The sequence below is a fragment of the Triturus cristatus genome, chromosome 6 (assembly GCF_964204655.1).
Source record: "Triturus cristatus chromosome 6, aTriCri1.1, whole genome shotgun sequence".
Lineage (NCBI taxonomy): Eukaryota > Metazoa > Chordata > Amphibia > Caudata > Salamandridae > Triturus > Triturus cristatus.
In genome coordinates, this window is record NC_140589.1 from 1,277,198,331 (window position 1) to 1,277,223,558 (window position 25,228).

A 25,228-nucleotide genomic window follows, 5' to 3' on the forward strand; every position below is an offset into this window, starting at 1 on the left:
CATTCTGGCACCACATGGACCTCTCTCCTGAACACCATGAAGCTGTCAGTACCAATCGGGCAAGATGGACCTTCAGCTGTCCCTACTGAATGAGCTGGCATTGTTTATTGCTGGTATTCACGAGAAACTGGGGGAACTTAACTGCCTTGCAAAGAGGGCCCAGTCCAAGGGGTGAATAAGCAGTGGATGTGGCCCATTCATGGGAAAATTGTCCATTCTCCACTCCATTTTCAGTGCTGCACTCACCAATTAAAAGAAAGAACCCACAGCCATTTGCAATACACCATCACCATTACCAGTAAAGAGCACCCACACAAAACCAGAATCAGAACTGGGACTGACTGACAGGGAAAACACCCTTAGGCAGTGCTCAAACCACCAGCCAAACAGAACAGGCCCCTCCACTACCACAGGCCACATAGGAACCCCTAAAGAAGCATCTCTGGCGCCAGTAAGAACATCAAAATTCAAGTCCAAAGCAAAGCAACAACGTCAGCAATGAAGGAAAGGCCGGAACCAGAAAGCACTCATAAACCAAACAGCCTTCTACCCCATCTTTGGCCACCAACGAGATCAAGCAGAGACTTCTCCCTGCTACTCAGGTACTCACAAACAGAAGCTACAAGCTTCCAACAGCTGCATTAGGTCAGGAGAAATGTCCTCTCACCAAAACACCAGGAGCACAACCATCTCAGTCACCAGGGCCGCCACAAAACTCAGGAACTCTCCAAACAAAATAGGAGGCATCCACATCGAGCACCAGGAAACATCACTGAGCCCCTCACTCCAGTCACCCCCCAAGCCACAACGTATCCAAGCCAAGCCCGGCTGGAGACTTCAACTGAGACAGTGAACGCCAGCGGTCTCAGGCAGTAAGAGAGTCAGGCACAGGATCAGGCTGGGTACAGACTGACACCAAGGACTTGCCTCATAAAAACATCATCACCCATGCTCAAGATCCAGTCACGGATAAACCCACAGGGAGCAGTTGCCGGGTCCCAGCCCAGGTCCACATATCAGAGGAGAAGCTCTCCTCTAAGCAGGCACTCTTGGGGCCACCCAAAACGGACTCAGAAACCACAAAGGCAAGGCCCGGAAACTGTAAAGAGCTGGAGAAAATCCGGCTAGATGGTCAATGCGTCCAGCACATCAGTGGGCCAATCCTCCAAACACAGCCTTCTCCAACCATGCAGCTTGACTCAAACATCATATTCCTCAAGCCAAATACGTCTCCAAACCATGATTTTCTGAGCAGAGGAAATATCCTGAGGTTATCATCTGCCACCCCAATTAACTTAACTGATCTACACTTAATAGAGTTCTTCCACCTTGCAGCCCCTTACGAGTTTGAAGACACAAAGACTACCTGGAGAATGGCAACAATCATCCAAAAGGTACTGGCTGAGCATCGAATCTTTAAAGCCTGGGGAACAAACATTGCTCCTCACCAAAACCCAAGATATCCTTCTCCTCTGCTCGGTCCCAGCCAGGGCCCCACAGTAGCTAGCCCCACCAGGCGTATCCAATCAGTGCTCAGAGGGGTTGTGAGGCAGTCACCACAAAGGAGGCCGGCACCAATCAACCAACAATAAAGCAGGTCCTAAACAGCACCTGGACCACAAAGCAAGCACCCAACCTCAGGTGGATCTCGAGATCTATAAATGCCCTACCTGGCACCTAATGACAAAACCTACAGGTATAATAGCCGGTGTATCAAACCCAAATGTTCTGAACATTAACGTAGGCTGCAAATCCAAGAAAAGAGGCAACGCCGCCACTATGGCAAAAGGGACCGGAAGTCAGGCACGATTATCAGACAGCCATGCAGACCGATATCAACAGGTCGGTGTGCCAAGCTGTACTAAGAGGATGCTAAGGCCAACAACTCTGATCACGTGACTAACGCTGACGTCAGGAAGACGCGATCAAAACACCGACAGGGCCGGACGCAGAAGAGCAGAGCGGTCACCCCTTGGTGGAAGTTCTGTCACACACAACGTTTAAGGTAACAATCATTTTTGACATTTATGTCAAGAGTATGCCACAAGAAGGAGGACTGCATGCGGCACAATGACAACAATAAGACCAGACTGCTATACCAGGATGAAAGTCTGCAATTGCAAGACACCATCACCACAGATTAGAAGTCCCCTGATTCATCACATAGAGGCCACAGTTCCTTCATACACTGCGCCAGCTATAAATTAAACCGAAGTATCCACCTTCACTTGCAATTAAGCAGTGCATGTTCTCACTTCGTCTAAAAACTGAATCTTCAAGGCTTGATTAGCTTAAATATTTCCAACCATTGAGATTAGTGACTGACAAGATAACCCACCTCTTTACCCACAGACATTAAGAGCACACAAAGAGTGAACAATGCGTTCCTTTGGAGAGAGGCGACACCCCAGCCAGTCGAAGAGACTTTCAGACTTATACTAGGTATGGGAAATATATGTGTTTGGCGACTTTGATCTTTCACGTAATCCTTGTCATAACCCAGAACAAGAGATTAACCCTTTCACTTTTTAAATCCAAGAGTCCTACACCGAAGTTCCCAGCCCTGAGGAAGGCCTTTTTTGAACCCTCACGGTCCCCACACGAAGGTCGAAATGCGTTGGCACACTCACTACCCCCCCAATTCCTTCAATGAGGCTAAGAGTATTTCTACATTGAATATAAAAAAAGAGACTATAGACATTCAAGTTTAGCCAACTAATGGTGGCTTAACTTACAAAAAATTTACTCAGGCGTTCTCTGACCTCAAAACCATCTGGACTGATCAATGTATAAGTACCGAGGATAAATAGGCCACAATATCCCACTACATGACATCAAAGCAGTAGGACTGTTTAGATTTTATAATAAGTTTGTTTATGTAATGTCTGTGAAGGTTGTTTTTGTATTTTTTCAACTATGCACTGTACACAGAGTTTTCAATGTATCACAATCAGGTACCACTTTGTAAAATACAGTACCATTGAGAAACTATGTTTGTGTGAACAAAAAAACAATAGGAAAAACAAAAAAACAAAAGTGTGAAGTAAATAGATACAGATGAAATATAAAACATTTTGTTTGAATTATTTTGAATATGTTGAAAAATGTTTGCATGCTGACTCACTGTTCATCATTTATTGAACAGATGCGAAGGTAAAAAGCTTAGACCTGCGTAGTTAATAAGATAAGCCATTTCATGACCAGAGAGGCATTTCCTGATTGCAAAGACCTACAGGAAGGCGTAGCTACTCGGGGAATGTCAATGGACTGGCAAGCAAAACATCTGATCTGTAGGTGCTGCACTACCTGAAATCTTTTGATATAATATTGCTGCAGGAAAGATGGCAGAGAGACTCGTTCCATCTGCAGGGGTTTATGTGCTTCACGATGCCTGCAGCAAAGAGGGGGAGAATTGGCCATCTATCAGGAGGACTGGCAATCAATGTATCCACAAGTTGCACATCTTCAGCATTGCTAGTAGATCCTGCCTGAACGGTCACCATCGCGTTCAAGATTGCCCATTCTCTGAATGGAATCTAGGACGAAGCAGTAATAGTTAACCCATACATCCACCTAAAACGTGGTTAGAGCAAACGACTCTAAACACTTAATAGACCAATTACTAAAGTACATAAGCAATTTGGATACACTAAACACCATCCTCTCGGGGGATCTGAACAACCACCTCCTAGATACGTCGCTGGAGGACGAAGTGAGGTGCCAATCCTTATACCAGCACAAAGTAGGAACTCCCATAGGAAAATGAATAGCAAAAGTGAACACCTACTGGAAGATGTAGAGCACATTAACCTCGGGGCACTTAATGGAAAATTTCCTGAGGATTCTCCACCAGTGGCCACCTTCTACTCTTCCTCAACTTGCTCAACACTGAATTATACTTTCGTCAGGCGCTTCCTGTTCGATTGCATGTTTTCATTCTGCTGAGCGGGTAAGGGAGACAGCGATCACCAACCACACCCCCATTTCACCTCCCGGAAGAGACCCCGGACTCTATTTATATGATCAACTTTAAGAGAATCAAATATGAGGGAGCAAATATTGAGAAACTGTCACCATCAGCAATGGACTTGTTACATACTCCTACAGGAGCATCAAACAGTCACAAAGTTGGATGGGAATGCTTTACTGCCAGACTGGCAGATCTGCACGCCAAATCATCAAAAATGTACTTCCATTAGGACCGCAGCAAGGGAACTAGGACCACGAAGGGCCATGGGGAACAATTAAAGCAAATTAAAAGAATCATAAATAGCACTTTAAGATCTCTGCGATACAACCTGAAGAAAGCAACTCTCCGCACACTTCTCTGACAACAAAGAATCTCACCCAAAAACCCGAAGTGGGAAATCAACAGAGCGCAGGAGGATGCGGTTTGGGCAAAGCTACTGCAGGATATCAACCGTAATGACAGTGCACGCATCTGGGGAGCTATCAACAAGATAATACACCCGCACCGTGGGGGGAATTGCATCCCACATTCTGAAGGAGACCTGGGTAAACTTTCTAAGGGAGCACTTCAACCACCAAGCCGGGCAAAAAGGTCTAAGGGACCAATTAAACCATCACTCCATGCAAAAAGAAATAAGACAGACATCCAGGAAAATGATAGAGTACTCCACAGACCTACTAGAGGAGGACAACGTCATACCCATGCTGGATGCAGCTGACGCACAGGAGTATGAAGCCACAGCCTCAAGCATACACCTGATAAGGCAAAAAATAGCAAAAGGAAGAAAGGAGGGGGCCCGGGTCCTAATGGCATTCCACCAGTGCTTTTCAAACAAAGGGTGGAGTACTGGGATGGAATCTTGGGCCCTCTGTGTCTGGAAGTTAGATCCCTTGGCCTAACCCCAGCTTCCTGAAAAGGCTCAAAGAGCTCTCTAATCCACAAAAACGTTGATAAGTCACTACCACAAAACTACCGCTTGATGGCCTTAATCGACAATGTGGCAAAATATTTCTCAGGTACTCTGATAGCAGAACTTGCAATTTGGACAGTGGAAAATGCACTAATTTTACTTAACCAGGCAGGATTCTGCAAAACTTCTGGCACGACAACAAACATCCTGGCCATCTCACTACTTATAGATGCGGCAAAGGCCTCTAATCTCCCGTTACACCTCTGCTTTATCGACTTTAGCACAGCCTTCAACAGTGTAGACAGGGCTAGGATGTGGGACAAGCTGGCCCACTAGGTAATTCCTCAACTTCTACTAAACATGTTGATGCTTCTCCACATGGACACATGGGTACAGGTGAAACTGGGAGCACGTACACACCTTTCCAGGCGTGTACCAACAACCAAAGGCCTGAAGCAGGGGTGTGTGCTCGCTCCCACCTTATTCAATCTATTTCTGGCAGACGTGATGCAGGAACTCAACATCAGCATTTCCCACACATCTAGGCTGGGAGGAAGGACCTTAACCAGTTTCCTGTATGCTGAAGATGTGGTTCTAGTCAGTCACACCCAGGTGGGCCTGAAGGTCAACTATGGAAAAACACGAAAACATCAACAAGAGAAAAAGGCCTTGAACCTGGCACTTGGGCAACATACAAATACAGCCAGCAGAAGACTATAAGTTTCTTGGCATTGTTATTGACAAAGAAGGTCTCTTTGCCTGACAGAAAGAAGTTTTCAAAAGGATGGGCTGCCGCTAGCAGTAACACTGAAAAACTCAAACCTAAACTGATGGGGCCCACACTAAGCCACGTCCTCAGTATTTCACAAGCCAAAATTCTTCCGACAATCACCTACGGCAGAAAATCCATGTGAGGCAGAGACACTAAGATACTGGACAGCACCCTAGCCAAGGCATACAGAATCATGTTCTGCCTCCAAAATTATACCTCACCAGCTCAGATATGGTTGGAGTTCGTCCTATCAAAACAATCCTTGGCCAGGCATGGAGCTTACATTATCTACTAGAGTAAGATCGGGAATACTGCTCCAAGCTCTTTAAACCAACAATAATGGCATGAACTACTATGGAGGGACACATCACCCGCAAGAAACTACCTCCAGGACTCCCTGGCAACAACTGGACTATCTCATCTCTGGAACAAACACATGCACCATGCAGGTTTTAAAGAACTGGGGGCAGATTTATGAGCCCCTTGCGCCACTTTTGCGTCACTTTTAACATGGGAAAAGTGACGCAAAAGTGGCGCAAGGGGCTCATAAATCTGCCCCCTGGTATGGAAAGCAATAAAACAGCTTTCACTTTAGGAGGACCAGGCTACCTTCTCAGCTTTAGCTTACGCCTGGATGACCTTAAATAACTATAGAGCTCTCGCACCTCAAAAACTTTTAACCAAGGTTACCCTAGATCTATTAAAAACAAATTCCTGGGACATCGCCTGGGAATACTCCTGTGTAACTTGAACCTTCCGCCATGGTTGAGTAACCTGACACAAACTTCCTGCCGCTTATGAGGCAATGGATCAGAAGACCTGCTGCACCTTCTATGTACCTGCAAGGAGTTGCTGGAGGAAGGAAGGCCGCGGCTCAAGGATCCCTTTAAACAAAGAGGAATCTGCTACAGGAGGCAAGCAGTGCTGGCCTGCTTCAGGACTGAGGGCCCGCAGCTAAACTGTAAGCTTGTCAAATTTGTCATGTTATAGGAAAGGAAAATGCCACCGGCCACTGAACGGAACAGGTCCGTGGTCACACCGGGCCCTGCAGAATCTGAGCCGCAAAGCATTGGGACACACTGATCACCTACCTGGCACTAGAAATGAAACACCAAAAGTCAAAGTGAACATTGATAACAATATACTATCTATCAAACCATCTTGCCAGGAGCATTACTGCTTGGTTTAAACAACTTTACTACACAGCACTTTGCATTCAGGAAAGTCTTAATTATAAGCTGCCTAACAATTTACATATACATTTTATTTATGTATATCTTTGGTTTTAAAGGCATTTGTTTATTGTGCACTGGTTCTTAGTCACCCCACACCAGGAATGAGAACAATAAGGACAGAGTGAACATTGTTAACAATACACTATCCATCAAATCATAGGGCCAAGAGTATTACTGGTTGGCTTAAATAACTCTACTGTACGGCACATTGCATTTAGGAAAGTTTACTGACAAGCTGCCAAACATTTAAAAAAAATTAAATCATATTTATGTATATTTATGGTTTTAAAGTCACGCAATTGTTCTGCACTGGTTTTGATTAATTATGCAATAAACTTAAACTTAACTTAAATGGGGGGTAAATTAGCGCTTTGTGTGAGGACAGGACACAGCCTATTCAGATGTAAGTGTGAGCCAACTCTCCCCTTCCTGCCCAGGAAGGCTATCAGAATGCAGTTGAGTCTTCTGTCACACCCAGCCCTTCCTTTGTTTGTTGCTGTCTAAAGGGAATGCACAATGTGTAGCTGTCACCCACCCCAGATGGGTACTGTAGACAGGCTGTAAGGCACAAAGAGCAGAAAGTACAGAGAAATGCCCACTTTCTAAAAGTGACATTTCTAAAACAGTAATAATAAATCTAACTTCATCAGTAAGGAAGATTGATCATTACCATTCCAAATACATAAAACATGAAAAAGCTACTTACATAGCACCCTGCCCTTAGGGTTACTTAGGGCCTACCTTTGGGGTTACTTATATATAATAAAATGTGAGTTTAACACCTGACAAGTCATTTTAAATACCAAGACGAAGTGGCAGTAAGCTGCACCCACAGGCACTGCAGTGGCAGACCTGAGACAGGTTTGAAAAGGCTACATCTGTGGGTGGCACAATAACTGCTGCAGGCCCACCAGTGACATTTGTAACATTTGAAGAACAGGCCCTAAGTATACGGTATAACTCTTTACAAGGAGCCTACCAGAAGAACAAATACGTCAATCAGGTATACACCAATGTCATCATGTTTAGGAGAGAAGCACATGCAATTCAGTACCGGTTAGCAGTGGTAAAGTGCTCAGAGTCCTTAGGCTAACAAAAAGATTCAGCAAAATAGGGAGGCAAAAGGCAGTTGTGGGAAAGTAGAATCTGCTTTTTATGGTTACCCCCACTTTTTGCTTTTTCCACCCACTGTTTTGACTAGTCTGGCTGGGATCCTGCTATTCAGGACCCCGGCCTATCTGCTTTCTCCCTTAAATTGATATGCATGTACTTTGGTACAGCTCCAGATTGGATACTGGGGTGCCCCTATCAGTTCCTTGTATATGGTACACATGTACCCAGGGCATAGGTACGCCAGAGGCCTCTCATGGGCTGAAGCATGTATTATGCCACCCATGAGAGGCTATGCAAAATGGAACCTCAGGTCTGCTACTGCAGCCTGTGTAAGCTGGCGCTTGCACCACTTACGAGAGATATAGGTTCACTATATCTATATATATCACTACACTTAAAACTTTATAAGTCACCCCTATATCAGGCCTTAACAATCCTGAAGGCAGGGTGCTGGGTTTTACGTGAGAGGGTGCTCCTGCATGAACAGTGCCCCTCTGCAGTCTTCGGAGACCATTCTTCTGGGCTCTACATGATGCTGCCAGACATATAGGTAGAGGTGCATTATAATCTCTCGGTAAATGCTATCTCAAAAACGACTGCAACAAAGTATGTCATGTTTGGTGTCAAACACCTTGGAATCATACTTCCACACCAGTAACTGCTGTGGGAAGTATGATTCCTCCCCTCAGAACCGAAGTTCTAGGGATACCTAAGTCTACCGGTACCAACGTTCTCGAGCCTTACAGCACAAAATGGATGCTGCCAGCCACAGACACGAGTCTGCCATCCTGCTGCTGAGCCAAGCTCGTGCAGTGGAAGGCAGCACAATAGGTATCCTGTCACAGGGAAGTGTGACAACCTCCCAGACAGGATTTAGTGTATTGGGGCTGGGTGGGTGCACAGTCTCTGTGCCAGAAAGTCTGCACAAGAGGCACAATTGGTGTCCCTGTGCATAGTCCAGCTCAAACCAGTTCTGGGAGCCATTTGCTCCTGCTCTGGTGTAAAACTGAAAAAAGGACATGAGTGTAGCCACCCCTTTCTCCTACCCCTCTCATAGGAGGGTCCCTAGAATCTGTCCAACCCTTTCCCGTGGGTATAAAATGGGTCACCTGGCTACAGGACATTAGATTTTACGTGGACAAGATTCTGCTAGAAAATACCACTACACTTAGACAGTGTGGACCTGCTGGACTTCGCTGGACCTCCCTTGGGCTTGACTTCATCTTCCCTTGCCGTCCCCAGTCTTGTCTCTGTCTGTGATCCATACAGGCTCCATGCTGGACCCTGTGAACCTCCAAGACAACAGAAGAATCTCCCTTGGGGTGAAGGAGTCACTTCCCTGCAAACCCAGGCACAGTAATGCATTTGACCAGTTTGCTGACCCTGAGCTCCTGCAGACTCTGAAGGCTCCAGCAACACAGGAGGTGGGTTTCTGAAGGTCTCTGAGTATGAGCCGCCCTCTCACTGAGTTTGAGGTGGATATCCCTCGCGGGGACTGAATACCCGTACCCCGGTGCACCGTGTTTATTTGCAGTTGCACATGCTTGTTCTTATGCAACAATTCAGTGCATTGGGCCACTTGTAGCCCTGATCCCAGCGCATATTTTTCATGAAGGACTCTGCAATCCTCGCACTCAGTGCCCTGTTAGCTGGTATCCTGTGAAACCGCCTGAGGTCCCCTTGTGACTCCAGTGCCTTCAGCCTGGGGGTCGAATTGAGGGTCAGCTTTTCTTTATTTGGGTTCCCCTGGTTGCTTCATGCCTGCCCTGACTCCCCTTGCTGTACTGAGTCTTCTGGTCCTTGGTGGGCCAGATCGACACCGAATTTGACCATCTACTTTGTTTGCCGCTGCCAAGGTTTGTTTGTGCTCCCGCCGGACACATACCCCTCAGCACTTGACATCCTTCACGGAACAGCCCTCCTATGGCTCCTGGTCATCCAAGACATCTCCGGGTCCTCACAGCTGAAGAGTCAAGAACACCCTCATCATACCTGAAGCACCCAACATCGGTGGGCATTCGATTACCGAGCCCCTGGTCACTCCAAAGTTACCCTGACTCTGTCCACTCTGCTTTCAGGTTCTTCTTATCTAGAATCCACATTTGGATTCCAGAATGACAAGGGTTTCCGGCACCACTTCGTGCCTATGCACCTGGCTCCTCTGGGATAGGTAACTCTGGTTCAAATGTATCCACAGGTGGGGTGGCTCTTCAAACTCTTAAGTTCCAAGGGTTGTCTTTGTAATCTGCTGGGAAGGGTCCTTAATCTCTGATTTTCCCCAACCGTGACTTTCCCATTGAATTGTACGGAGCACGCAGTTGTTTTCTCACACTGCACCCGTCCTCCATGGGGTCCCTACTCACTCACCTTGGGTGGTTCATTGGGTCCCAGCGATTCTACACCTTTTAGACTAGGTTTAGTCGTGAGTCGTGGTTCTTATACCACTTATTTAGTATATGGTTTGGTCTCCCCTGGGAGTCCAATGTGTATTGTGCTACTTATGTTTGAATCTTTGCAACTGTATTTTTGATTTGTGTTCTATCCTCGTGCAGAGGATACTAGAAAGTGTTATATATAATAAATACATATGTTTATAAATACTGTGTGGTTTCCCTTTCATTTAACCAATACTATAAGGTTGCATTCTGGTAAAACAAGGTGCTTAACATTCCTTCAAGACTTAGGCTGCTCTCCATATTTACCAGTAAGATAGCTTTCAATAAAGGGTACCTTTGACCTAATCACCATAAGGGTTGTTTGGACTGGTACAAGGTGCCCACTTTAATTAGTAGACAGCATATACCAGGCCAACTTCTCCCATTGGTGGCAGCGGTGGGATTCAAGCCTGCATTAGTTTACCAGATACATCTTTTGTATTGATTAACTGAAAAAACACTAGTATCTAGGAACATATAATACTAGCTTAAGATAGTAAGTTTTACTGAACTTGGGGTTGGGTAAGTCAAGGGTCTAGCACACCCTTTCTCCAACCTAAAACAGTTTTGTTCCGACTAGGTTAGGTAGGTGCCTACACCACACCTCACTTAGAGCGTCTTCTACTGTGAATGCCACTGGTGGAACCCTGCTTAATAAATATGATAGCTTTGCATTCACTGAATTAAAAGCCATTAGTGTATCTAGGAAGCTGAAGACAGGGAGAAATGCCAACACTCAACGTCTCAAGGATTCATTACTGCCAGATGACATTAGGAAGACTTCTGGGTCAGATGAGCAGGATAGAGTGGGTGGTTCAGGAGAGGAGGATAGGTCAGGAGGGGACACCTTCTATGACCTAGAGTCCAACCCTGGACAGGAGGATCAAAATGATCCACCCCTGAACAACTCAGAGGAAGAAGAGGGTCAAGAGGACCATCCCTTTATTCCTCCAGGGAGAGTGCAGGGCTTACCAAGGAGATCTAGATCTCCCTCTGCAGAGTCAGATCATTCTAGACATTCTATAGGGACCTCTGCTTATAGCAAGAGGGATAACTCTTATGACAGGGAGTGCCAATTACTAGAGCTTGAGAAAGCTAAGCTTAGGCTCAGGCAACCGCAATTGGCCCTGGATAAAGAGTCCCTAGAAGTCCAGAAGACTAGAAAGAAATTGGGACTAGAGTCCCATGGTGGCAGCTAAAGTATCCCTAGGGTTAGGGAACACACCTTTGATCATAGGAACCTGAGCAAGATTGTCCCTCCCTTCCACGTAGGGGATGACATCCAGAAATGGATAACTGCTTTGTAGAGGGCCTGTAAAGTACAAAAGGTGCCTCAAGAGCAGTGGGCAGCTATCTTGTGGCTCTCCTTTGCTGACAAAGGTAGAGATAAGCTCCTCACTGTTAGAGAAGAGGATGCTGACAATTATTCAGTCCTGAAGAGTGCTCTCATTGAAGGGTTTGGCTTAACCACTGAATAGTACAGGATAACTTTCAGAGACACCCAGAAAACACAGACACAGGACTGGGTAGACTTTGTTGATTGTGCCATTAAGGCTCTAGAAGGCAGGTTACTTGGTAGCAAGTTGAATGATTTTAAAGGATTGTACAACTTGATTATGAGGGAGCAGATCCTTAATAATTGCCAAAACCAGTTGTTGCATCAGTGCCTGTTGACTCTGATCTGACTTTTCCCCAAGAACTGGGAAAGAAGGGAGATAAATGGGTCAGAACCAGGGCGAAGCAGAAAACTCAGACCAATGGTGGTAACTAAAAGAAACCAGGCTTGAAGAGCTCAGATAAGGGTGGGGACAAAAATAAAGATCAAAAGTCTTCATCAGGGCCCCAAAAACCTGCATCTGGAGGGGAGTCACAATCTAACAAGGCAAAAGCCAAAAGGAAACCTTGGTGTCATTTCTGTAAAGAGAAGACTCATCGGACAAAAGATGCCAGTTGTCCAAGGGCCAAGGAATCCACTCCTACCACCACTGCCCATAAGGTAACTGCTCCCCCTAGCACAGTTTCATATGGTGGTACACAGAACAAGGGAATAGTAGGGTTAACCTTGGGATCTGAGATGGGTTCCGGCCTAGTCACAACCCCTGCTCAGGCTGTTCTAGTCTGTGATGGAGGCATGGCTATTACCTCCTTATTTGATAGTCCCAGTAACCTGGGCAAATACAGACAACAGCCTTTGATAAATGGTAAGAAGGATATGGCATACAGGGACACAGGTGCAAGTGTCACAATGGTGACAAAAGATCTTGTGGACCCTGACCAGATCATAATTGGTGAGATGTACCAAATTACCAATGCTAGCAATGTCAGGACGGACCATTCCTTGGCAGTTGTTAATTTCACCTGGGGAGGGGTAATTGGCCCTAAGAAGGTTGTGGTAAGTTCAGACCTCCCTGTGGAATGCTTATTGGGCAATGATTTGGAGACTTCAGCCTGGGCTGACGTGGAACTCAGGACAGCAATGTTGGGCATCACTGCAGATGTGTTTGCTGTGACTAGGTCACAGGCCAAACAGAAATCCACTGAATAGGCCGTGGATCCTAAAATGATGGACCAGGTGCCTTCCAAGAGGAGGAGTAGGAGGGGTAAGGCTGTGTCTTCCCCCCAGGCTCAGAGTGAGGATCAGTCTTTTGAGGAAGATGACTCCAGTCCTGCAGAAGGAACTGTCTCAGATGAACTTGAACCTGATCAGGTTGAGTTTTCTGGTATAGGAGGACCTTCTAGGGCAGATCTGAGCCAGGAGCAGCAAACCTGCCCATCTCTTGAACCCCTCAGACAGCAAGCTGCTGCTGAGGCTGCAGTGAATGTCAGTGGGTCTCACAAGATCTACTGGGATGAGGGACTCCTATATTCAGATGGTAGAGACTCCAAGCCTGGTGCCACCAGGAGGTTGGTTATACCTCTGAAGTTTAGGGGCTTCCTACTCAACCTAGCACATGACATTCCCCTTTGAGGACACCTAGGCCAAAGCAAGATTTGGGACAGGCTTGTCCCTCACTTTCACTGGCCTCATATGTCAGAGGACATAAAGGAGTTTTATCGCTCCTGTATCACTTGCCAAGCCAGTGGTAAGGCAGGTGGGTCTACAAAAAGGCCTCTCTGATACCACTACCTGTGGTGGGGGTTCCCTTTGAGAGGGTTGGGATTGATATAATTGGTCCCATGAACCCTCCAACTGCATCTGGACATTCTTAAATCCTGGTGGTGGTGGACCATGCTACCAGGTATCCAGAAGCGATTCCCTTTAGGACCACCACAGCACCTGTAGTGGCCAGGGCCCTTCTGGGGTTTTTCTCCAGGGTGGGTTCTCCTAAGGAGGTTTGAACAGACAGATGTACAAACGTTAAGTCTAGTTACATAACTGCAATGTGGAAAGAGTGTGGAGTAAACTACAAGTTTATCACACTCTATCATCCTCAATGCAATGGGTTTGTTGAAAGGTTCAACAAAACCCTAAAGGGCAAGATAATGGGACGAGAAAAAGGAGGGGGGCGAAAAAGGGCTTTTGAAAAGAAGGTCCAGCTAGGTGTGCCCTATAATGACAAACAAATTGATACCACAGCTGTTCCTTAAAGCTAATGAGACGGACCAAGAGAGTATACAGGTGACTAGTCTGTGTAGTACTTAGTCGGATATTGGAGCCCTCATACAACCGTCTAGGTGTCGTGAATCACGCACCCATTGGGATGTGAAGCGTCATCATCGGGCTGCTCCTGCGTTGGGCCGGCTGGTGCAATGCTCAACGGGCTCTTTTAGGAGCGCTCTTATGGAGATCTTTTTATCCGGACAGCCGTTAGGTGATTGAGGGTAGGGGGCTCTATTGTGATGTAGATGAAAGAATAAGTGAGAATGTTAAAATAGGTAGGGGAGTGCCCACTTAATCAGTTTATTTTGGGGCCTTCTTACCTAATTAAAAATAGTGTGAGGTGGAGTGTGGATGCCCAGAGTTATGTGCTAGGTAGTCAACACTGCCTCATCTAGGGTCAACATGTTTCTCGCCCTGTTTGAGAATTACTCTGGCGATTCATCAGGACCTATTGGATTCTATCTACATTATAGGCTGCATAACAAGTTTTAAAACAGCATTTTTAACAAGATTACCTGCAACTCGGTCTACCTGTGGGAAAGAAGACCAATATGATTACAGAATGTCAAACATAAAATGTTGTAGTTATACGGTGCGTCTCATATGCAAAAAATGTGCAACTATAGTGATGGTGCACGCTAAGCGTGGTGATAAAAGCACACTAAAACCATGTGATGTGAACACTCCACAATGTGTCATTGGGTTCCAAGTAGCCTAATATAGCATCACAAGAACGTGCAGGGTGCACTTACCCTATCGTATTCAAAGGTTAGCGTGCTGCAGTTCCTGGTAGAAGACGCAAGGAGTTCCTTGCGTTCTGTAATTGTATATATGACAAGGTTGCTAGCAGAATGGCATAGTGAAAGGTAAAAACTCCAGGGTAATATAAACCCCTTCTCTTGATTTAAAAATATATATATGATCACAACATATCTCTGTCTCCCCGCATTTGGTTGTTGTAAATTGGGCACACGAGGCAAAGATTAGATAAAGTTAATCTTGGTGGAAAAGAGACCTCTCTATCTAGTAGAGGTCTAGTCAGCGATGCTTATAACTCGGAGTAGTTCCCCTACAAAGTCTAAGTCTGTCCATGTGGTAAAAGACAAGGCGAAAGACCGCTAAACATGTTAACTAAATCAATAGCCAAAGGGTACTTACTGACGCGCCGAGTCCGCGTCTCCTGATGACCTACCCCGAGCTACCAGGACTGGGAGGTGGGGTGTCTAGTATCGCGGGGATTTAAATAGGAAGTGTTCCCATGACTGGCGGCGGGAATGGGCGTGGCCGTGTGGCGTTGTTTAGGTGAACGCTACGGTACATCATGGGCGCCATCTTGGGTGAGTATTAATATCGGCGCAGTAAGGACAAAGACCGATGTTATATCGATATTAGTAATGCACTCGCTGTTACGTGTGTTGCTATGGTAATAATCACATAGGTGAGGTTGGCACTGTAATTAAGTAGCCCGTGTGGGATAAATAGTGCGGAAAAAGAGTATGGATTTAAAATTGTGATTAGGGGAGGAAAGGTACATAGACCCTTAGTCCTAATGGGAGCATCGCGGAGAGAGGGTGAGACATAGACATGAGAAGGGCACCTCAGATTGGTATAAGAGGTGTGGAGTTAATGCGGTAGTGTGGAGGGGTCATAAGGCGCTGGTGGCCAATATAGCAGTTAGAGGTGTTTATCAAGGTGGTTTGAGGGATGCCCATGGGATTGCTTCATTAAAGCCTGTGGTGTAGGACCCCAATCTGTACACCCACCTTTGTTCTTTCACAAATAGTGCATCTTTGGTGATGTTGGGGAAGGATTCCAAGATGAGCCATGTGAATGAGTCTGGTGTATGTCCTGTTTCATGGAAATGCATACACATTCTCGTGTTGGTTCTTTTGCAGCGAAAATTGCTGCGGTGTTCTGTAATGCGTGTTTTTATTGGACGAGTTGTCATGCCAATATATTGTAGTCTGCAAGGGCATGTGATAAGATACACGCAGTTTGCTGTATTACAATTGGTGTGGTGGCGTAGTTCCCACTTGAAGCCATTGCTGAATTGTACAGATTTGTGTGTCGAAGTGAGGGGGCACACGGAGCACGAGCCACATGGGTAATGTCCACTGACAGGTGGTAGGTTCCAAAGAGTTCTTTGGGTGGCATTCCCCTGTGTGTGTGGACGGGTGTGGATGAGTGTATCCCTCAAGTTTTTCGTACGCTTAAACGAGAACCTGGGGGTTTCAATGTTCATTGTGCCTGTGTTGAGGATATTCCAGTGTTTTTTAATGCATTTAGTGATCTCATTAGAAGCAGGAGTAAATGAGATGACGCAGGTAAGGACATCAGTAGGGTTTTGTGTCCTAGGTGCTAACAACGCCTCCCGATGGTTATTGCGCGCTCTCTTGTTAGCTAAGGCTATTTGTTTTTCTGGGTATTCCCGTGCTCTTAAGTTGGTAGCCAATCTTTTCGCCTCCAACTTGTAGTCAGCCAGGTCACTGCAATTGCGTCTTGCCCTCAAGAATTGTCCGACAGGCAAGTTCTCCTTCAGACTCCGTGGATGGTGACTGGAGTAGAGTAACAAACTATTCCGGTCTGTCGGTTTCTTGTATAGAGTCGTGGTGAGAGTACCCCTGTTTAGAACGATATTCAGATCTAGGAATGGGACGTTTTTTTCGGAGATTGTGTGTGTAAACTTAAGGTGTGGATCAAGAGTGTTAATCCAACTACAGAAGTCAATACAGGTTGACATCTCTCCTTTCCATAGTATCAGGATGTCGTCAATGAACCTCTTCCAAAGGTATATATCAGTAGAGAATGGATTTGAGTGATGGAAAATATTGCGTGTCTCAAAGTCAGACATGTAAAGACATGCTAAACTCGGCGCAAATGTGCTGCCCATACAAGTGCCTTGTGTCTGTTTGTAAATTTGGCCTTTAAATTCAAAAAAAATTTCAGTTAGGGCTAACGTTGCGCAATCCATTATAAAACTGATAGGTGTGTTATGGTCCCAGGGATCATGGTTGAGAACACTCTCTACCACATCAAGTGTAGCCCTCTGGGGTATGTTGGTGTATAGCGCCTGTACATCTAGGGTAACTAGTAGTTTGATCTCATCCGTGGGAGGTAATCCTGTTATCAGGCGAAGTAGATCTGAAGTGTCTTGTATGTAGGATTGTGTTTTTTTGACAAATGGTTGAAAAAAATAATCGCAGAATTGCGACAGGGGTTCAAGGACTGAGTCAATTCCTGACACTATAGGCCTGCCGGGTACCGGGGAAATCCCTTTATGGATTTTTGGCAGAGTGTAGAAATATGGGGTCCTTGGGTTCTTTTTAATCAGGAATGCAGCTTCTTTCTTGCTTATCCAACCCTGGCTCTCTGCTGAGAAGACCAAAGATGTGATAGTTGTCAAAAGGCGCTGCGTGGGGTTATGTGTGACTGGAGTGTAGTAGTCCCGGTCACTCAGTTGACGTCTACATTCCAGTTCGTAGTCAGTTGTTGCCATAATGACTGTCGCCCCTCCTTTGTCTGCCTGTTTTATAGTAATAGATGTATCACTAGATATATTCTTGATGGCCTCTGTTTCTGCCTTTGACATGTTGTTATAATGCCTTGACATGGGTACATGAGATAGGTCTTTAAGTACAGCCTGTTCAAAAGTAATCACCTCCGGTGGCACCATATTAGTTTGAGGGGTGAAAGTAGATTTGTTGTGTAGTCCACTGTCTGTCCGTTGCGTCATTGCCGTGTCTTTGAAGAACGACTTTAGCCTAACCTTACGGAAGAACTGTTGGATTTCACATTGTTGTTTAAACAGGTCTATCTTTGGAGTAGGTACAAAGCCTAGGCCTCTCTGTAATACCCTATGTTCAATCTCGGTAAGATGTCTTTGGGAAAGGTTGACTACTAAGTCTTCTTTTTGTTGTTGGTGGAACTCCTGGTCTCCATGGTTCTCGGTGTGTCCTCCCACTGAATTCTCATCCCTTGTGGGGTTGTCTGATTGTTTTTTCTTCTTTGCCCTCGCCCTCTGCCCCAACCTCTGCCTAAAAAAGGCTGGTTGTACACCGGGGGGTAGAACTGGGGTGGGCCTTGTGGTGGTATAGGATATGGTGGGGGACCATGGGGGTGTATGGGGTATTGCCAGAATGCAGGATTCTGAAAGGGGCCCATCTGGAAATTTTGGTAGGTTTGGCGATTACCTTTGCGGAATGAGTTATAGTTCACTGATTCGGAACTAGAATTGCTGTTGCTTGAAGACCCTCTCCTTGAGGAATTGGAAGCTGAATCTCCTGAATTATTAGAGGTAGGTGGTATAAAGTCTTCTTTCAGGTAAGGGTAGACTTTTTCTTTCTCGAAATTGCTCACATCTTTCTGTAGTTTCTTTACTTTCTGTTTCATCAAGATAATGGGACGCCCAGAAAAGCTCAGGCGGAAATGGGATGTTCTGTTGCCCTGCCTTCTCTTTGCCTACAGAGAGGTGCCACAGCCCTTTTGAACTTTTGTTTGATCACCCAGTTAGGGGTCCACTGTGTTTGGTGAAGGACAAGATATTGTGGACTATGTACTTGGTCTTCGCTCCCGGATGGCTGAGTATATGAAGAAGGCATCCAAAAACCTTGAGGCTAGCCAGGAATTGCAAAAGGCCTGGCATGACCAAAAGGCTGTTTTGACTGTTTACAAGCCAGGACAGAAGGTGTGGGTGTTGGAGCCTGTGGCCCCAGCAGCTCTCCAAGACAGATGCAGTAGACCCCACACCATACTTGAGCAAAAGGGAGAGGTCACTTACTTGGTGGAACTTTGAACTCCCAGAAGCCCCCTTAGGGTGGTCCATGTGAACCGGCTCAATCCTTATGTTGACAGGGCAGACATAGGCTTGCTCATGGCTACTGATGAGGGACAGGAGGAAGAGAGTGACCCACTCCCTGACCTCCTCTCACAGAACCCTGATGACAGCTCAGTAGATGGTGTAGCTTTGGCAAGCAGCCTCACTGAGCAGCAACAGTCTGATTGCAGGAAAGTCCTCAATCAGTTTAGGCAAATGTTCTCACTGACTCCAAGTCAGACCACCTGGTGTACCCATGAAGTGGACACAGGTGAAAACCTACCTGTGAAGAATAAAATGTACAGGCAACCTGACCATGTCAGGGAGTGCATCAGGACTGAGGTCCAAAATATGTTGGAATTGGGAGTCCTTGAGTCTCAACTAGTCCTTGTGCTAGTCCAGTGATCTTGGTACCAAGATCTCACACCGAAGATGGTAAGAGAGAAATTAGGTTGTGTGTTGATTACAGCGGATTCACTGCAGTCACTAAGACTGATGCTAATCCTATTCCAAGGGCAGATGAACTCATAGATACCTTGGCCTCAGCCAAGTTTCTAAGTACTTTTGACCTAACAGCTGGCTACTGGCAAATCAGACTCGCTGAGGATGCCAAGCCAAAAACAGCATTTTCAACTCCTAGTCGGCATTACCAATTTGTGGTGATGCCTTTTGGCTTGAAGAATGCACCTGTCATTTTTCAGAGGTTGGTGAGCAAAGTTCTCACAGGCCTGGAAGACTATAGTATAGCTTATCTAGATGATATTGTTGTCTTTAGCTCCACCTGGGAGGATCACCTGGTCCACCTTAGAAATGTTTTGGAGGCCTTGCAAAAGGCAGGCCTCACTATCAAGGCTACTAAGTGCCAGATAGGGCAGAGTCAGGTTGTGTACCTAGGCCACCTTGTAATTGGAGGCCAGGTTCAACCATTACAGAGCAAAATGCAGACCATCATGGAATGGGTTGCTCCAACTACCCAGACTCAGGTTAGAGCTTTCTTGGGCCTGTTTGGGTACTACAGAAGATTTGTAAAGGATTATGGGTCCCTAGTGACTCCCTTGAATGATCTTACATCAAAAAGGATTCCCAAGAAAGTTCAGTGGACAGTTAGCTGTCAAAAGGCATTTGATGACCTCAAGCAGGCCATGTGCACTGTTCACATTCTGCAAAACCCTGACTATTCTACACAATTCATTTTTCAAACTGATGCATCTAAGTTGGGGGTAGGGGCTGTGTTATCACAGTTGAATCCAGAGGGTCAGGACCAGCCAGTAGCTTTTATTAGCAGAAGGCTGACCCCCAGAGAGAAACACTGGTCAGCTATTGAGAGGGAAGCCTTTGCTGTGGTTTCGGCCAAGAAGAAGTTGAGGCCATACTTGTTTGGAACTCACTTCATTGTTCAGACTGACCACAAGCCCCACTTGTGGCTAAAACAGATGAAGGTTGAAAACCCCAAACTTTTGAGATGGTCCATTTCCCTACAGGGGATGGATTATACAGTGGAACATAGACCTGGGAGTAACCATGCCAATGCAGATGGACTCTCCAGACATTTCCACTTAGATCATGAAGACTCAACTGGGCAAGGTTAGTCTCATCTTCTTTTGTTTGGTGGGGGTGTGTAGGAAAGTACGATCTGCTTCTTATGGTTACCCCCACTTTTTGCACCCACTGTTTTGACTAGTCTGGCTGAGATCCTGCTATTCAGGACCCCATCCTATCTGCTTCCTCCCTTAAATTGATATGCACGTACTTTGGTACATCTCCACATTGGATACTGGGGTACACTTATCAGTCCCTAGTATATGGTACACATGTACCCAGGGCATAGGTACCCCAGAGGCCTCCCATGGGCTGCAGCATGTATTATGCCATCCATGAGAGGCCATGCAAAATGGAACCTCAGGTCTGCTACTGCAGCCTGTGTAAGCTGGTGCCTGCACCACTTATAGGTTCACTATATCTATATATATATCACTACACTTAAAACGTTATAAGTCACTCCTATAGCAGGCCTTAACAACCCTGAATGCATAAAGATCAGTTGATGGACAGAATGCAGGACAATGTTATACATTCACCCCAGTACAGAGATCTGGCCCTAAATCCATTGTTTTTTTGCTCTCCATGCCATTCCAGTTTGTACCCAGCCATATGCAAATCAGTCTTGACCCTGTGCCTCATGGGAACGGCCCAGCCCGAACTGTCAAGCCAGGTCCTCCCTGGACTGGAAACAAGCATCCTAGGACCGGTTTCAGGGTTTCACCCCTCATCAGCCAGGATAGCTCGACTCCAGTGGCATGGAGAGCACGGGACCCACGTCTGGGCATACCCGTCCCACTCGGGGTCTAAACTGGGGTGGCATGGTGAGCAAAAGAACAATGGATTTAACCCAGATCTCTTGACTGGGGGTGAATGTATGATTTATTCAACATTCCGTCCATCATTTGTTTGCTTAACAATCCTGAAGGCAGGGTGCTGGTTGTTACGTGAGAGGGTGCTCCTGCATGAGCAGGGCCCTCTGCAGTCTTCGGAGACCATTCTCCCGGGCTGTACGTGATACTGCCAGACATATAGTTAGAGGTGCATTATAACCTCGTGGTAAATGCTAACTCGAAAACGACTGCAATGAGGTATGTCGTGTTTGGTGTCAAACACCTTAGAATCATACCTCCACATCAATAACTGGTGTGGGAGGTATGAATTCTCCCCTCAGAAGCGAGGTTCTGGGGGTACCTAAGTCTACCAGTACTAACTTTCTCGAGCCTAACAGCACAAAATAGATGCTTCCAGCCACAGACATGAGTCTGCCCTCCTGCTGCTGAGCCAAGCTCAAGCAGTGGAAGGCAGCACGATAGGTATCCTGTCACATGGAGGTGTGACCACCTTCCAGACAGGATTTAGTGTATTGGGGCTGGGTGGGTGCACAGTCTCCATGCCACAAGGTCTGCACAGGGGGCACAATTGGTGTCCCTGTGCATAGTCCAGCTCAAACCAGTTCTGGGAGCCATTTGCTCCTGCTTTGGCACGAAACTGGACAAAGGACATGGGTGTAGCCACCCCTCTGTCCTGCCCCTCCCCTAGGAGGTTCCCTAGAATCTGTCCAACCCTTTTCTGAGGGTATAAAATGGGTTACCTGGCTACAGGACAATAGATTCTACATCAACAAGATTCTGCAAGAAGATACCATTACACTTTCATCGTCTCGACACGCTGGACTTCGTTGGATCTCCCTTGGGCTCGACTTCATCTTCCCTTGCCGACCCCAGTCTCACCTCTGTCCGTGATCAATACAGGGTCTGTGCTGGACCCTGTGGACCTCCAAGACAACAGAAGAATCTCCCTTGGGGTGAAGAAGTCACTCCCCTGCAAAAGCAGGCACAGTCATGCATTTGACCAGTTTGCTGATCCTGAGCCCCTGCAGACTCCGAAGGCTCCAGCAACTCAGGATGTGAGATCTGAAGGTCTCCAAGGTTGAGCTGCCCTCTCACTGAGTTTGAGTTGGCTATCCCTTGTGCAGACCGAATACCCACATCCCTGTGCACCGTGTTTATTGGCAGCAACACATGCTTGCTGTCGTGCAACAATTCTGTGCATTGGACCACATGTAGCCCTGATCCCAGCGCATCTTTTCCAAAAAGGACCTCAGCATCCTCGCATTCTGTGCCCTGTTGGCTGGTATCCTGTGAAACCATCTGAGGTTCCCTCGCGACTCCTGTGCCTTTGGCCTGTGGGTACACTTGAGGGTCAAATTTGCTTTATTTGGGCTCCTCTGGTTGCTCCAGGCCTGCCCTGACTCCCCTTGCTGTGGTGAGTCTCCTGGTCCTTGCTGAGCCAGATCGACACCAAGTTTGACCATCTACATTGTTTGCCACTGCCAAGGCTTGTTGGGGCTCCCGCCGGAAACTGACCCCTCAGCACTCGACATCCATCATGGGACAGCTCGCCCCCAGCTCCTGGTCATCCAAGACATCTCTGGGTCCTCGCAGCTGAAGAGTCAAGATCAATGTCATAACACCTGAAGTATCCGACATTGGTGGGCATTCGTCTACCGAGCCCCTGGTCACTCCAAAGTGACCCAGACTCTGTCCCCTCTGCTTTCAGGTTCTTCTCATTTAGAATCCACATTTGGATTCCATCGGACGCTTTTTGTAATTCCAGCAGCAGCATTTCTTTGTAGACATCCATAGAGAACAACAAGCGTTTCCGATGCCACTTTGTGCCTATGCACCCAGCTCCTCTGGGATAGGTAACTCTGGTACAAAGGTACCCACGGGTGGGGTGACTCTTCAAACTACTAAGGTCCAAGGGTTGTGTTCGTAATCTGCTGGGAAGAGTCCTTAATCTCTGATTTTCCAACCATAATTTTCCAATTGAATTGTATGGACCACACGGTCGTGTTCTCACACTGCACCCATCCTCTGTGGTGTCCCTACTTACTCACCTTGGGTGGTTCCTTGGGGTCCCAGTAATTCTACACCTTCTAGACTAGGTCTAGTCCCGATTCGTGGTTCTTATACTACTTATTTAGTATATGGTTTGGTCTTCCCCGGGAGTCCACTGTATATTGTGCTACTTACGTTTGATTCTTTGCAATTGTATTATTTGATTTGTGTTCTGTCCTCGTGTAGAGGATACTAGAGAGTGTTATATATAATAAATACATATTTTTATAACTACGGTGGGGTTTCCCTTTCATTTAACCAATACTATAAGGTTGCATTCTGGCAAAACAAGGTTCTTAACATTCCTTCAAGACTTAGCCTGAAGACTGCTCTCTATAGCTACCACTAGGATAGCTTTCAATAAAGGTTATCTTTGACCTAATCCTCATAAGGGTTGTTTAGACTGGTAATCCAAAGGGCATTACCGTAAACTGGTATTGGCCCTCTGGAGTGGAGTTTGACCTCTTCTTTGCTCCCTCTGTTAAGGCAGTCTGCTCTGATGTAAGATCAAATGTACTTAAGTACTGGGCAGCCCCTTACCTGTCAACAAACTCATCCACCCTGTGGATGGGATAAGCATCAGTCTTTGCCACGGAATTTAGTTCTCTGTAATCCAAGTAGAACCTCATTTTAGGTGTGGTGTCCGCTGGGACAGCTTTTGATACCAGAAGCACAGGACTGGACATGGGGCTACTGGAGGGCTCCATCACCTCTAATTACAGCATTTTAGACACTTCAGCCTTAAGGATGGGCCTCACCTTATCTGACAAGCTGCAAGATTTTTTCTTAAAATGGAGTTTGGCCCCTGTGTCCACATCAAGGGTACACAGGTAGGTATTCCCAGGGATAGTATTGTCCCAACACTTGCAGGCAGTTCATCTGCTACTCAGGAGTTAGAGTAGAGACAGGATTACTCTTTCCACAGACCCATCCATCTACTTGCATCCAAGAGGTCAGGGAGAGGTTCACTCTCCTCTTCCTCTTCTCCATCAGTCACCAACAGCTTGGTGAGATCAGATCTCTCAAAGTGTGGTTTGAGGTAATTTACATGCAGCATGAGTTCTACCAGGTAAGTGACCTCACCCTTTCTTTCATTCACCTCATATGGCCCATTCCAGTGTTTCTGGAGGACCCTCGGCTCTACCGGCTCCCTTACCACACTTTTTGACCAGGTTGAAATTACACAATGGCAGAATTCTTGTCATACAACTCCTTCATGAATTCCTGGCTGGCTTCCAGTTTACTGGAAGCTTGCTTCCATAATTTAGCCATCTGGAATTTGAAGACTAGCATGTAGCTCACTACTTCCCGGGGTACCTTCCTGGGAAAGTGCTCCCACTCTTCTTTCACTAGACCGGTCCTCTTGCTGGGTGCCAATACAACAGCTCAAATGGGATGAACCCCACTTTTCTCTGTGGCACCTCACTGCAAAAAAACAAAAGGCATGGTAAGAGGATATCCCACTTTTCCTCAGGCAGGCATCTGAGCATGCCTTTCAGGGTCTTGTTGAAACTCTCAACAAGCCCATTGGCTTGTGGATGTAAGGGGTGGAGAACCTGTATGTTACCCCATACTACTTGCACATTGACTGTATATAAACAAACATCAAGTTTGTTCCACTGTCAGACACAATTTTCTAGGGGAAACCCACTCTGGTAAAAATCCCCTTCAGGGCCTATGCCACTGCAGATGCAGCAGTGGACCTCAGAGGGACTGCCTCTGAGTATCTAGTGGCATGATCCACCAGAACCAGAATTAACCTGTTGCCTGATACAGTCTGGGGATCCATAAGTCCTACAATGCCGAATCCCACCCTCTCAAAGGGGCTGCTAATGACAGGCAGTGGGTTAAGGGGGGCTTTCAGCCTCTACCCTGTCTTCCCACTAGTCTGGCAGGTCACATAAGTCCTACAGAATGCATCTGAGGAATTCTTGATC